General features: G+C 48.2%; 1 protein-coding gene across 2 annotated transcripts in view; it reads left to right on the plus strand.

Annotated features, from left to right (window-relative positions):
* LOC137430897 (cytoplasmic dynein 1 intermediate chain 1-like) overlaps positions 1–12,830 on the plus strand; it is a 147,974-nt gene that overhangs the window by 133,765 nt on the left and 1,379 nt on the right. The gene's annotated exons all lie outside the window — the stretch shown is intronic.

Below are 12,830 nucleotides of genomic sequence, written 5' to 3' on the forward strand. Positions count from 1 at the left end.
GTCTTCTACGTAAAGGACAAATGGTACGTAGTTTACCAAGGTACAGGGTAATGTAAACGAATCCCCGATGAGATCGCGGGATGCACGCAAGTACGTTAATGTACGACGCTAATGTACGCACGCAAGTACGACGCTGTAAAGCAAACGCGTGATAAAGTCGATGACGTCATCAAATCCGAAATCTAAAGTCTCGCGGCCATTGGGCAGCAGCATTCGAGCGAGCTCGAGATCGGTATACAGATACGAACCTGCCGACGGGTTTCATTGTCAATGATACGAACCCGGCCGACGGGCGAAAGTAATGTCTAGGGCGCACCGCGTACGAGGGAAACCGAAAGGCGAGCTCGGCCTGTTGCTCCAGTGCGGGTGAGCCCGCCGAGTCGAGGGGCGAGCACGCCGAGTCGAGATGGCGTGCATGCTGGGCAGCGATAGACTGCACGACTAAGGAGCGAAAACCAGTGCGGGTGAGCCCGCCGAGTCGAGGGGCGAGCACGCCGAGTCGAGATGGCGTGCATGCTGGGCAGCGATAGACTGCACGACTAAGGAGCGAAAACATATAACGCCCTGAAGTAGCATCTCATTGGAGGTGCATTGAGCATGAAGGATGCAGGGGGGCCTGTCGGTCCGTCAAGCCTGCTCTACATCATCACCACATTAACTCAATCCAACAGCTTATCAAATTAAATTAATAGGGTGAAACGCGGGACGCGGGGTGTGTGAAAAAGAATGATAGCATTCGGTCCACATACATTCCATGCACAGCATGTTTACACGGTCGCAGGTGTTAAACGAAAACGCCGTTTGAGAGCGGGAACACCAAATCGAGTAAACAAAGGACGAAGATGAACGAAGAAGAACGAACGAAGAACTACACATGGTAGTTCTTCCATCATAGCAGAAGCATAACAGATGCATAAGCATCATAAGCAGAACCCGAGTGCCGTGAAAGGCTATGAAGGTCCCGCTCGACGCCCTTAGAAATTCATCCGTGCTGCGACGAGTCCTCGCATGGTGTCAAGCGAGCCTCCATTGAGGCGATTCCGGGCAGCGGTGTTCGCCGGCCTCGGGACGTAGCCACATGCAGGTGGGATTGCCGGCCGCGATCAGAATCGCCGGTGGGGCCCGCGAGAGGAACCGCAAGCAAAGGGGTTCATCCAGCGAAGAAGCGGCGCGCGCAACTGGCGCGTCGTGCATTGTAGGGACTCCATCCAGCGACGGTGCGGCGCGTGACTCGCGCGTAAGAGGGGTTCCGTCGATCAGCGATAGGAATCGCCGGCGTTGGGCCGCAGAGAGGGCCGCGATGGGTGCCACGTGTGGCTTCGCGTAGGTGGTGATTCCGAGCAATGAACGGAATCGAGGGCCATGCCGATCGTCGTGGGCCTCGCCGAGTAGGGCCTGCAAAAGGGAGCAACGTGCGGCGAGGAGGTGATCAGAATCAGGATGGAGGCCCCGATTCGCGTGGAGGAGGTGGTGGTTCCACCGAGTAACGAGTGGTCGGAGTGAGCCGGTCGTGCCGGCGTGCTTCCGACGAGCAGTGCGCGATTCGCACGGAGGAGATGGGCCACAGAGTAGCGAGTGGTCGGAGTGGAGCCGGTCGTGAGAGAGACACGGCGTGATTCCGACGAGCAGTGCGCGATTCACGCGGAGGAGATGGGCCACAGAGTAGCGAGTGGTCGGTGTGGAGCCGGTCGTGAGAGAGACATGGCGTGATTCCGACGAGCAGTGCGCGATCAGCGCAGAGGAGATGGGCCACCGAGTAGCGAGTGGTCGGAGTGAGCCGGTCGTGACGGCGTGATTCCGACGAGCAGTGCGCGATCAGCGCATAGGAGATGGGCCACCGAGTAGCGAGTGGTCGGAGAGAGCCGGTCGTGTGGAGGCATGGCCGACATGGGAGACGTGATCACTCACGTGGGAATCTCAACTCGGGCCGAGGCACGCATATCTAGGATGAATCCCTCGGACGGAGCCGTTAGCGCTTCCGAGCTGTGATCGGACGGGTCGGCTGGCGGCTCCAAGCGGGTCCGTCGTTCCGACGGGGTATCAGCCGCAGGACGTTGCCCAGTAGCGTCGTGCTCCAGGCATCGAGCCGGAGTCCGCCACGCCTGCTCTGGCGTTCGGGTCTCATGAGAGCAGGTCGCGTTTTGACGACGCGGTCCCGCAAAAAGGCTTGCGACGTCCCTTCTTTCGAGGCAGGCCGGCAGCGAGAGTAGTCGGAGCTCCGTTGCTGGAGCTAGCTCGACGGGTCCTCCGCTGGGCATTCCTCTCCGAGGCGAGCAGTGCAGGAGCGATGACAGGAGAGGGATTACGATTAAGTAATTTACGACATGGCCCCTGCGCGAAGCGATCGATCGATGCAGTCGGTTGGCTGTCTCCGCTGCGAGAGTTGACGCCGGCCGTGCACAGCGCTCCGTGTCGTTACGTAGAGGCGCTTCAGCTCGGCTGAGCGGTTGCGGTGTAAACGCCAATGAGCAAACGCCGTAGCAGATCCTTCAGCGTGTGGGTCGGCTCCGAGAAGCAGCACCACGATCATCCGGTGGGCAGCCATTCGGCGAAATAAAATGATATTAAGTGTCGTGGAAATCAAGCTCAGACACGACTTGACCTCTGGGTAGGTTTAATATCATTTTAGATCGGTAATACATCCTGTGAAAATACATACATACATACAGGTATCAAATCAGAGCATTCATGAGCAGCAAAGATAGTTTCCATTTAACCATGGTTAGCGCAGCGCGGCATTTGGGGAGGGGCGTACATACCATTCAACTACTGGATAATGTCACAGTGAGTCCCGCTGAAGTGACCGCACGCCCCGGTTGTCCCGCTCTTATAGACGGCCCCTTCCGTAGCGAGCACCCTGGGTTCACCTTGGATTCCGAGCAAACATAATTTCACTACAGGGATAAAACGTCCTAAAGTGATAGGAGTGATAGGGCTAAAACGTCCTAAAGTGATAGGAGTGATCGGGTAAAACTTCCTAAAGTGATAGGAGTGATAGGTCTAAAAATTCCTAAAGTGATAGGAGTGATAGGGCTAAAACGTCCTAAAGTGATAGGAGTGATCGGGTAAAACTTCCTAAAGTGATAGGAGTGATAGGGATAAAACTTCCTAAAGTGATAGGAGTGATAGGTCTAAAAATTCCTAAAGTGATAGGAGTGATAGGGCTAAAAATTCCTAAAGTGATAGGAGTGATAGGGCTAAAAATTCCTAAAGTGATAGGAGTGATAGGGCTAAAACTGCCTAAAGTGATAGGAGTGATAGGGATAAAAATTCCTAAAGTGATAGGAGTGATAGGGCTAAAACTGCCTAAAGTGATAGGAGTGATAGGGATAAAACGTCCTAAAGTGATAGGAGTGATAGGGCTAAAACTGCCTAAAGTGATAGGAGTGATAGGGATAAAACTTCCTAAAGTGATAGGAGTGATAGGGATAAAACTTCCTAAAGTGATAGGAGTGATAGGGATAAAACGTCCTAAAGTGATAGGAGTGATAGGGCTAAAACTGCCTAAAGTGATATGAGTGATAGGGATAAAACGTCCTAAAGTGATAGGAGTGATAGGGCTAAAACTGCCTAAAGTGATAGGAGTGATAGGGCTAAAACGTCCTAAAGTGATAGGAGTGATCAGGTAAAACTTCCTCAAGTGATAGGAGTGATAGGGATAAAACTTCCTAAAGTGATAGGAGTGATAGGGCTAAAAATTCCTAAAGTGATAGGAGTGATAGGGCTAAAAATTCCTAAAGTGATAGGAGTGATAGGGCTAAAAATTCCTAAAGTGATAGGAGTGATAGGGATAAAACGTCCTAAAGTGATAGGAGTGATAGGGCTAAAAATTCCTAAAGTGATAGGAGTGATAGGGCTAAAAATTCCTAAAGTGATAGGAGTGATAGGGATAAAACTTCCTAAAGTGATAGGAGTGATAGGGCTAAAAATTCCTAAAGTGATAGGAGTGATAGGGCTAAAACGTCCGAAAGTGATAGGAGTGATAGGGCTAAAAATTCCTAAAGTGATAGGAGTGATAGGGCTAAAACGTCCTAAAGTGATAGGAGTGATAGGGCTAAAACTGCCTAAAGTGATAGGAGTGATAGGGATAAAACTTCCTAAAGTGATAGGAGTGATAGGGCTAAAACGTCCTAAAGTGATAGGAGTGATCGGGTAAAACTTCCTAAAGTGATCGGAGTGATAGGGCTAAAACGTCCTAAAGTGATCGGAGTGATAGGGCTAAAAATTCCTAAAGTGATATGACTTTCAGATAGCACGATATCTCAAAAAGGTATGGATGGATTCAGACTAAACTTGGTGGACAGGTTTGGGTGTGTGACATGAACGCATTGATTCAATTTTGGTGAAGATCCGCATACGGATCTGAGAATTTAAAATGTGATTCTTCACCATTTTGATATGGGGTAAAAACGATACATAACATGCTTTTTCAAAAAGTTGTGGACGGATTCGGCCAAAACTAGTTTGATGAGTTGGTGCGCCAATAAGAACAAGCCAATTCAAGTTTGGTTCAGGTCTGGCCTATCAGTGGGATACAAAACGTTAACTGTTCAGCCTGGCGGAGGTAAGCGCTCTATTGAGTGCCATTCTTGTTAATGTAATGCATGTACGCATCTCATTGACTACCTTCAAATGTACTTTTGTACTGGTTTCCTGTATCCTTATCCAGGTCACATACTTTTGTCGGCCTCATTTAGATCTGTTACTGCGATTCTTACCCTTCCTCTTTTCTTTTTTTGTTCATTCTCCTCTTTAATGCCTTGCTGTTCGATAATATATTTTGTTCTCATTCGATCTTGTAGAAGAACGTTTAAAAAGGCCCTTTGTGAAATACCATGGACGGTGGAATATGGAAGAAGTCAAGTCAGATAGATTGGGAACAGGGGAAGTCGCCATGGAGTTAGAAAAGATAACTGTGGTGGGAGGATAGTCGGAAGTTAAACGTTTAAGCAGAGAAACCCTGCCACCCTCCCAACTGTAATGAGTTTGCAGCAGAGAAATACAGATCAATCACAGTTTAGACTTTAGAGGGTGTTACATCTGGAGCAGAAACAAATCATTACTGTGAAAAAGGAGTACATGGATTCAGAGATATTCTCGGTTTGATTGTGGTGAGGAATAACAGGACACCACTATGGTAAAGGAATGTCCAAACATAGACTGCGACATTGCTACTAACATGAACATTGGATCGATCAAAGCAGAGCAGGGAATAAGCTGGAAGTGAAATGACTAAGCCAGGAATATCCTGTGAATTACAGTTGGCATCAGATGATGAGGTGGAGACCTGTAGGAAAAGATCCATGGGATTGAAATGTCGGCCCTTGATGTTGGTGGACCATATGGAAAGGGTTAGGTGATGCATAGCTGAGTGAGCAGGAGGGGTGGTGCAGGGAGAGGAAGGGGTGAGGTTGAGGATGTGAGCTGAATAGTGGAGCATAGGTAAGGGTGGTAAAATTGGGGGTAGGGGTCAGAGGGGAGAGGTGGGGTAATGTTAGCACATGGGCAAGGGTAATAACTGAAGACGTGTGAATATGGTTCATTTACTGAGTGGATTGAGAAGGAATGGTGGAGCTGTGGCTCGTTATTTTCTTGGAGGCCGACATCATGTCAGGTTGTTTTAATTCTGAATACAATTATCTCCAATGCAGAAACACAATGGCTGGGGTGAAGAGCAACGTCAGTAAATGTCTGAGGAAGGTTGTACTGTCACTGCATGGTGGATGTTATGAATTGGTTTGTATACTACCCAGGGAGGGAGAAGCCAAAGCAGGAGCAAGCATGGGGTGAGGTTGGGCAGGTATGGAGGGTTTTTTTTTTTTTGTATACTGAATCGAGGCTCGTGAAAGAGCTGACATTTACTTCAAAAACAAATCAACCAGACAAACAAAATATATAAAAAGAGGGAGCGGAAGACAAGAGAAGGGGAAGCACACAAACACTTGAGAGCACACAACATTTAAGAGCAGGGAGATGTGTGGGAGGGAGAGGGCTTGGGGGGAGGAGGCATGGGAAGGGGGGGGGGGTGGGGTGGGAGAAGTATAAAACACAAGGACACCAAGGACTTCCAGGACAGAAGTTAGTATTTCAAAAAAGTGGAATTGGGGTGAAATTAGCAGGGTTAGAAAAGATCAAGGTTTTGGATGGGGGAAGAAAAGAGATGGTGGTGAACAGCTGTTTTAAAGACCTGGAGGGTGGAGTGGGATTGAAGAGAGTGAGGGAGTTTGTTCCAGAGGCGGGAGAAAAGAGGAATGAAGGAGTGAAGGTGAGCAGAGAGTCTTGATTTTGGCAGTTTAACTATAAGAGGGTTGCAGGCAGATCTTGTGCGACCTGTAGGAATATTTGCGGGACAGAACCCAGAGAGAGCTGGGGGGGCAAGGCCAGAGAGGAGTCGGTAGAAGACGGAAAGACCACCAACCTGCCTGCGGTGAGTGAGTGAGAGGCCCTTGGAGTTAGCTTCATCGCGGGAGATTCCAATGATTCTGAATGCTTTGGTTTCAACAGCGTGAAGACGAGCTAGGTGTGAGGCAGGGACACCAGCCCAGAGGGGAGGCAGTATTCCATTGAGCTGCGGATGAAAGCCTTGTATGTGGTGAGGAGCTCAGGTGTGCCAAGGAAGGACTTCGCACGATCGAGGATGCCCAGTCGGCGACTGGCTTTGGAGGCCAGATTTGAAATGTGGTTTTCCCAGGAAAGATCATGGCAGATAGTGAGACCCAAAAGCTTGAGTGACAGAACTTCTTGGAGAGGATTATTCAGAAAGTGGATGGGAGGGTTGTCCAGTCGGTCTTTTCGGAGAGACATCGTAAGAGTGTGAGATTTGTCAGGATTGAAAGACATGTTCCACTTGTTTGCCCAGTCTGTGATTTTATCAAGGTCTGCAGAGAGTGGGGAGGCTGCAGACTGCTGATCTAAGGGATGAAGAATGGAGCGACAGAGAGTAGAGTCATCAGCAAAGAGATAGAGAGGATTTTCAAGAGAGTCAGAGAGATCATTGATGAAGACCAGAAAAAGCACAAAACCCAGAACACTGCCTTGGGGAACTCCAGCCTGAACAGGAAGAGGAGATGAGAGAAACCCATTCAGGGCCACACGTTGACAACGACTGGAGAGGAAGTCCGCCAGCCATGCGTGGAGATTTCCATTGATACCAAAGGAGGAGAGTTTGGTGAGCAGAGCGGGGTGCCAGACCGTATCGAAGGCACGTGATATGTCAAGGGAGACAGCTCTAATTTCCTGTTTGGCATTGAGGACCTCCATCCATTGTTGAGAAAGCAGAAGCAGCATGTCCAGAGTAGAGTGACCAGGTCTGAAACCAAATTGATGATCAGAGATCAAGGCATTAGCGAAGAGGAAGGATTTAATATCAGAAGCGATGTCGGATTCAATGACCTTGATGATGATTGGGAGCAAGCTGATTGGTCTGTAGTTGCTGGGATCTGTTTTTGCACCTTTTTTGTGCAAAGCGGTGATGTTGGCAGATTTCCAAGCAGATGGCAGATGACCTTGAGCAAAAGAGAGGGTGAAGAGAACAGAGAGAGGGAGTGAAAGAGCGGAAGGAACAAGATTTTAGGACCCGTGGGCTGATGCCGTCAGGTCCAGTTGCGGAATCAGAGTCGAGGGTTGACAGAAACTTTTCCACCTTGTCAGGAGGAAAGGACACAGAGTCCAGGAGCAGCTGGGTACGACTGGGTACGGTGGGTACAGAGAGGGATGGGTTTGGGACACAAGATTTAGAGGCAAACACAGAGTTGAGGCATTCAGCTTTTTCACGTGCGGAGTCAGCCGTGTGGCCGTTTGAGGTGAGGGAGGGGATGGAGGGGGAACAAACACCAGAAACAGATTTGACCAGATGCCACCAGGATTTGGAAGAGGGAGACAGATAAGAGAGTTCTGTCCTGAGAACGGAGAGATATTGTTTCCTGGCTCTCCTGAGGGTGGATACACACTTGTTACGGGCTTTGTGAAAGGAAATGAGATTTCCTTCCGTTGGATTTGCTTTCCAGGAGACGAAAGCAAGTTGTTTCTGGGCAATAGCCTCACCACAAGATTCCGTGTACCATGGACGGGAGGAAGGGTATTACAACTGAAGACGAGATGGGATAAAACTGTGCATGAGAGAGAGCAATTTACTTTGGAAGAATTCCCAGGATGAGTTGATGTCAGAGGCGGTAGAGATGGGAGACCAGTCCAGATGATTGATGGCTGCTTGAAGACCGTGCCAGTTGGCCTGAGTGAAATGCCAGACTCATCTACGCTGAGGAGGCTCTCTGAGAATGGTCAGAAAGATGTCCACTTTAACAACCACATGATCAGATGAGCCGATTGGAGCAGAAGAAGAGCAGGAGACATTTTCAGGGAAGTTAGTCATAACCAAGTCCAGAAGAGAAGATGCTCCGTTGACTGAGATCCGGGTCGGGAAATTGACAGATTGTGTCAGTCCCAGTGAGTCACAGAAGTCCTTTGCTGAGGAGCCATGGCTGGTGAGAGAGGTACCCACACCCAGCCAACTGGCATGGTGACAATTGAAATCACCACATATGAGGAAGAGAGAGTTGGGAAGGGTAGATAGAAGTTGGTCCATATTATCAGACAGCGAGATGTAGATGGAGTCATCACTGTTTGGTGGACGGTACAACACACATATGAACAAAAGGTGGGAGCGAAGGGGAAGCCGTAGCCAAAGGTATTCCTGGGGGTGAGGTGGAGAGAGGGCAGTGCAGGGCGAGTGAGGAAGAGAGTTTTTTATAAAGATAGCAACCCCCCCCCCCCCCCCCCCCTCCAGGACGAGGCTCAGGTCTATCATACCGGAGGAGGGAGTAACGTGGGAGAGATACCAAGGAATCAGAGACATCATGAAGGAGGAAAGTTTCTGTTAAGCAGATCACGTCTGGTTTGTCAGAAGCAACCTGTATGGAGAGATCAGTCAAGTTTGAGCGAAGGCCCCGGATGTTTGAGGTCCATACTGTTAAAGAAGAGGAAGGGGGAGCATCGGATACAGAACAGGGGGGGGGGAGCGGTTGGGTGAGGATGTGGAAGAGGAGGAAGATGTAGGGAGAGCTGTTGAAGGTGTGTCAGAGATTTCAGAATAGCTTGGAGAAAGGGAAGAATGGGGCGGACAAAAGGTTTGATGGTGATTGGGTGAGGCGCAGTGAGGTGTTATTTGAGGAGGGGGAAGAGTGAGGCAGAAGGTTGAGGGAGATGAAGGTGAAAGTTGGAAGGGGGAAGAAGCGGGGAGGACACTTTGAGGAGGAGGGGTGAGAGGGGAGTCTAGGAGGGGAGGAGTGAGGGAGGGTCTCAGAGGGGAGGGGTGTGGGGGGAGTTTAGGAGGGAAGGGGCAAGGGGGGAGATCTGAAAGGGATGGGTGATGAGGAAGATTTGGAGGGGAGGGGCAAGGGGGAAGATTTGAAAGGGATGGGTGATGGGGAAGATTTGGAGGGGAGGGGCAAGGGGGAATATTTGAAAGAGATGGGTGATGGGGAAGATTTGGAGGGGAGGGGCAAGGGGGTGGATTTGGAGGGGAGGGGTGATGGGCAAGTTTTGAAGGGGAGGGGTGATGGGGAAGTTTTTGAGGGAAGGGGTGATGGGGAAGTTTTTGAGGGAAGGGGTGATGGGGAAGTTTCGGAGGGAAGGGGTGATGGGGAAGATTCGGAGGGAGGGGTGAGATTGGATTTTGAAAAATGTACGATTAATGGGAAACGAACATTTCTTGCAAAATGAGTTTCTTGAGACCTTCGAGTCAAAAATACGTTTGAGGACGCTGAAGGATGGGTGGAGTTCTGGAGAGTTTAGGGAATGTATGAAAGAGGCACTGTAACTGTAAGAGATGGAATTTTTTTTTGGAATGAATAGATTTGCTGAGCAAGTCGAAAGCATCCTTTTATAGAAGAAGAAGAAAAAGGTGTTATAGTATATGACAGAATACAGTTCTTCAGGGGACAGTTGAAACATTTTTTAACGACGTGAACACATGATCACGAACAACGTGGTCGAAGAACCAACGAACAAATAAGAACGAACAACGGATACGAACAGAGAAGGGAATTTTTTTTTTTTTTTTTTTTTTTTTTTTTTTGAGTTGAGGTGAAAACAGAGACAGAGACCGAACATGAAACGTGAAAAATAGAGACCGAAAGTAATTGTGAGCGCAATCGAAGAACCGCTGAGACAGAAACAAAGCCTCAAGCCAAGGTCAGACACGGTAACCTACTAGTACTACACTAGGCCTCAGAATACGTGACACGAACTAACCGACGATTCTGTACACAGGTATGAAAAACCAACACCAAGAATACTATTAAAGACACAACAATAGTTTCACACACCGAAAGAAAGATACAGTTTCGACAAAAACACAATTGTGAAAAGTTACTTAACTTCGAAAGTGTGCGCGCATGGACAGCTTTGAAGAGACGTGACGTGACGTGACGAGAAGAGACGTGAAGAGACTTTGAAGAGATTAAAAACGTTAGACAAGTGGTCGATGTTCGGGGAAGTTAGGGGGAGAAGAGAAAATCTAAGAAATAAGCAATACAGCGAAGGAAAGAACTTAAATTCACAGAACACCGATGGGGGGTGGGAAGCCGAGAGAAACCAGGCCGCGCACGCGGTGGGACAGAAAGCGATTAAATTATACAAAAGTTTGCAAGAATTGCAAATCAACACCAACTGGAAAACACACTGCAACTGGAAAAACTGAGAATGAACAGAATACACATGACTGAGGAAGTGAATGAAGAAAGAAGGGGAAATGGGATTTAATTTTCAGCAGGACAAGAGGAGGAAGAATGGGAGTGCGTGATTGAGAAAAAGAGGGAAGGAATTCAGCCAGATAGAGAGGAAGCCAAGATAAGTTGTTGAAGTCAGAGGAATGATTCAAAAAGACCAGTGCACAGAGTGAAAGGGATTTTTGTATCATAATAATGTGGTGGTGAGTGAAGGAATTTAAATTAATAAGGTGGTCAAAGAGGAAAGAGAGGGATGGAAAAGAATGAACAAGAGCATAAGAACATGGATAGTACAGGCAGACCATGTGTTTCCTTCTCTATCCCCCAAACAAGTAAGAGAAAGGAAGATGTGCGGCGAAGATGTTCAAGGCTTGCAGGACACAGTAATGGACATGTTTTACAATGATTCAAAGAAAAGTAAGAGTTAGGTGGACACAAATCACCAGACTCGGAATAGTTAGTGTCTGCTCTGAGTCTGGGAGGTCGGTGGTTTGAACCCCGACCGAGTCGTATCAAAGTCTTTTTAAAATACCATGTGCTGCTACCTTGCTTGACGCCCAGTATGTATTTAAAAAGGACAGAGCACGGACAATGAACCATAAGTTGATAATAATAGTGCAGACTTTGATTGGCATAATGGCCTCCTCCGCATCAAGGTTTCTTGTAATGGAGCCCATATTATTTTCTATAACTGTAAATGTCTGTCTGTCTGTCTGTCTGTCTGTTGGTCTGTCTGTGTCTGTTACCCATACACTTTTACACCTCTGGACGGATTTTGACAAATTTTGTCACAGAGGTAAAAGGTTGTACCGGCCAGGTTTTAGAGGGCTTAGCAGTTCCTTTGGCTTCTGAGAAACCCCCGGGAACTCCCAGGAAAAATGATGGCGTATACTCCCTCGCTGTTGCAGTCGGTTTGTATAGCGCCACCTTTGGTGAAGTTGAGCGCTACAGGACGGATTAATTTTCCCTGACAATACCTGACTATCACCTTCTGTGGTTATTCTCGCTACCACCATGGCTAGCTTTTCCTGTAACTGGGGACGGGTACTTTTGCTAGTTATTAATACAATCAGCACAACGTGGTTTGTGGAGAAAATAGTACACATCATCTATATGCTTCAAATCAAGCAGGAAGTGTTTTGGCCTTCTGAAATCAAAGCAATTACAATTTTTTTTATCTGAGGACAGACTGACTATCACTATCACAGACTATCACTGCTGTCACATGTGCAACATAAAAATGTACATGGAAGATCATTCATCTAACAGTGTCCTTTTCAAGGTATTGCTAGCACCCTGGCTACATTATAAAATCTTGCCACCCTCAGTTGAGTACCTGTGTCGGAGCCAAGAAACTGCTTCGGCAGAATCCACTCTCTGTATAGAGCATGGTGAATAATAATAATCTCACACTCTCGCTCTGTCTTTCCGAAATGACTGTCTGGCAAGCCCTCCCATCTATTTATTTAACAAACCTCTTCAAGAAATTCAGCCACTCAAACATTAGGGCCTCACTATCAACAAAGATCTCTCCTCGGCAAACCACACTTCAAAGTTGGTCTTCAAAGCCAGCTGCCAACTGGGCATCCTCTCTCATGACTTGTACCGTTTGCTCTGCCCTTTGAGTTGGCATACGCCTCACACCATTGCCATGGAAGCAAAGGCCATCACAATCGTTGTAATCTCCCAAGATGAAGCTGTGCGTCTCTGGGCTTGTTATTCTCGCATGACAGACAGGTCAGTGGCCTCTCTGTCTTCAAATGCATCCTTTCTGATCTTGCACCCTCTATCTTTTCCTTTGCCTCTCTTGCCAAGGTTTCTGCTGTGGTCCCCTCCCCCCAGTTTCTGCAGGGATCCCATGGTCTGGAGCCACTTCTCCTGAAACTCCCAAAATTCAAGCTCTCTGCTCACTTTCACTCATTTGTTCCTCTCTTTTTCTCACCTGTGCAATCAACTTCCTCAATCTTCTCGATCTCATTCTTCACTCCCAGCTTCAAGATGGCCGTTCACCACTACCTCAGGTCACCTCCCCCCCCTCCCCCCCCCCCCCATACTCATGATATTTTCTACCCTCATTAACCCTCTCCAAGGCCACTCCTTCCT

The sequence above is a fragment of the Myxine glutinosa genome, chromosome 7 (genome assembly GCF_964187855.1).
Source record: "Myxine glutinosa chromosome 7, kmMyxGlut1.1, whole genome shotgun sequence".
Lineage (NCBI taxonomy): Eukaryota > Metazoa > Chordata > Myxini > Myxiniformes > Myxinidae > Myxine > Myxine glutinosa.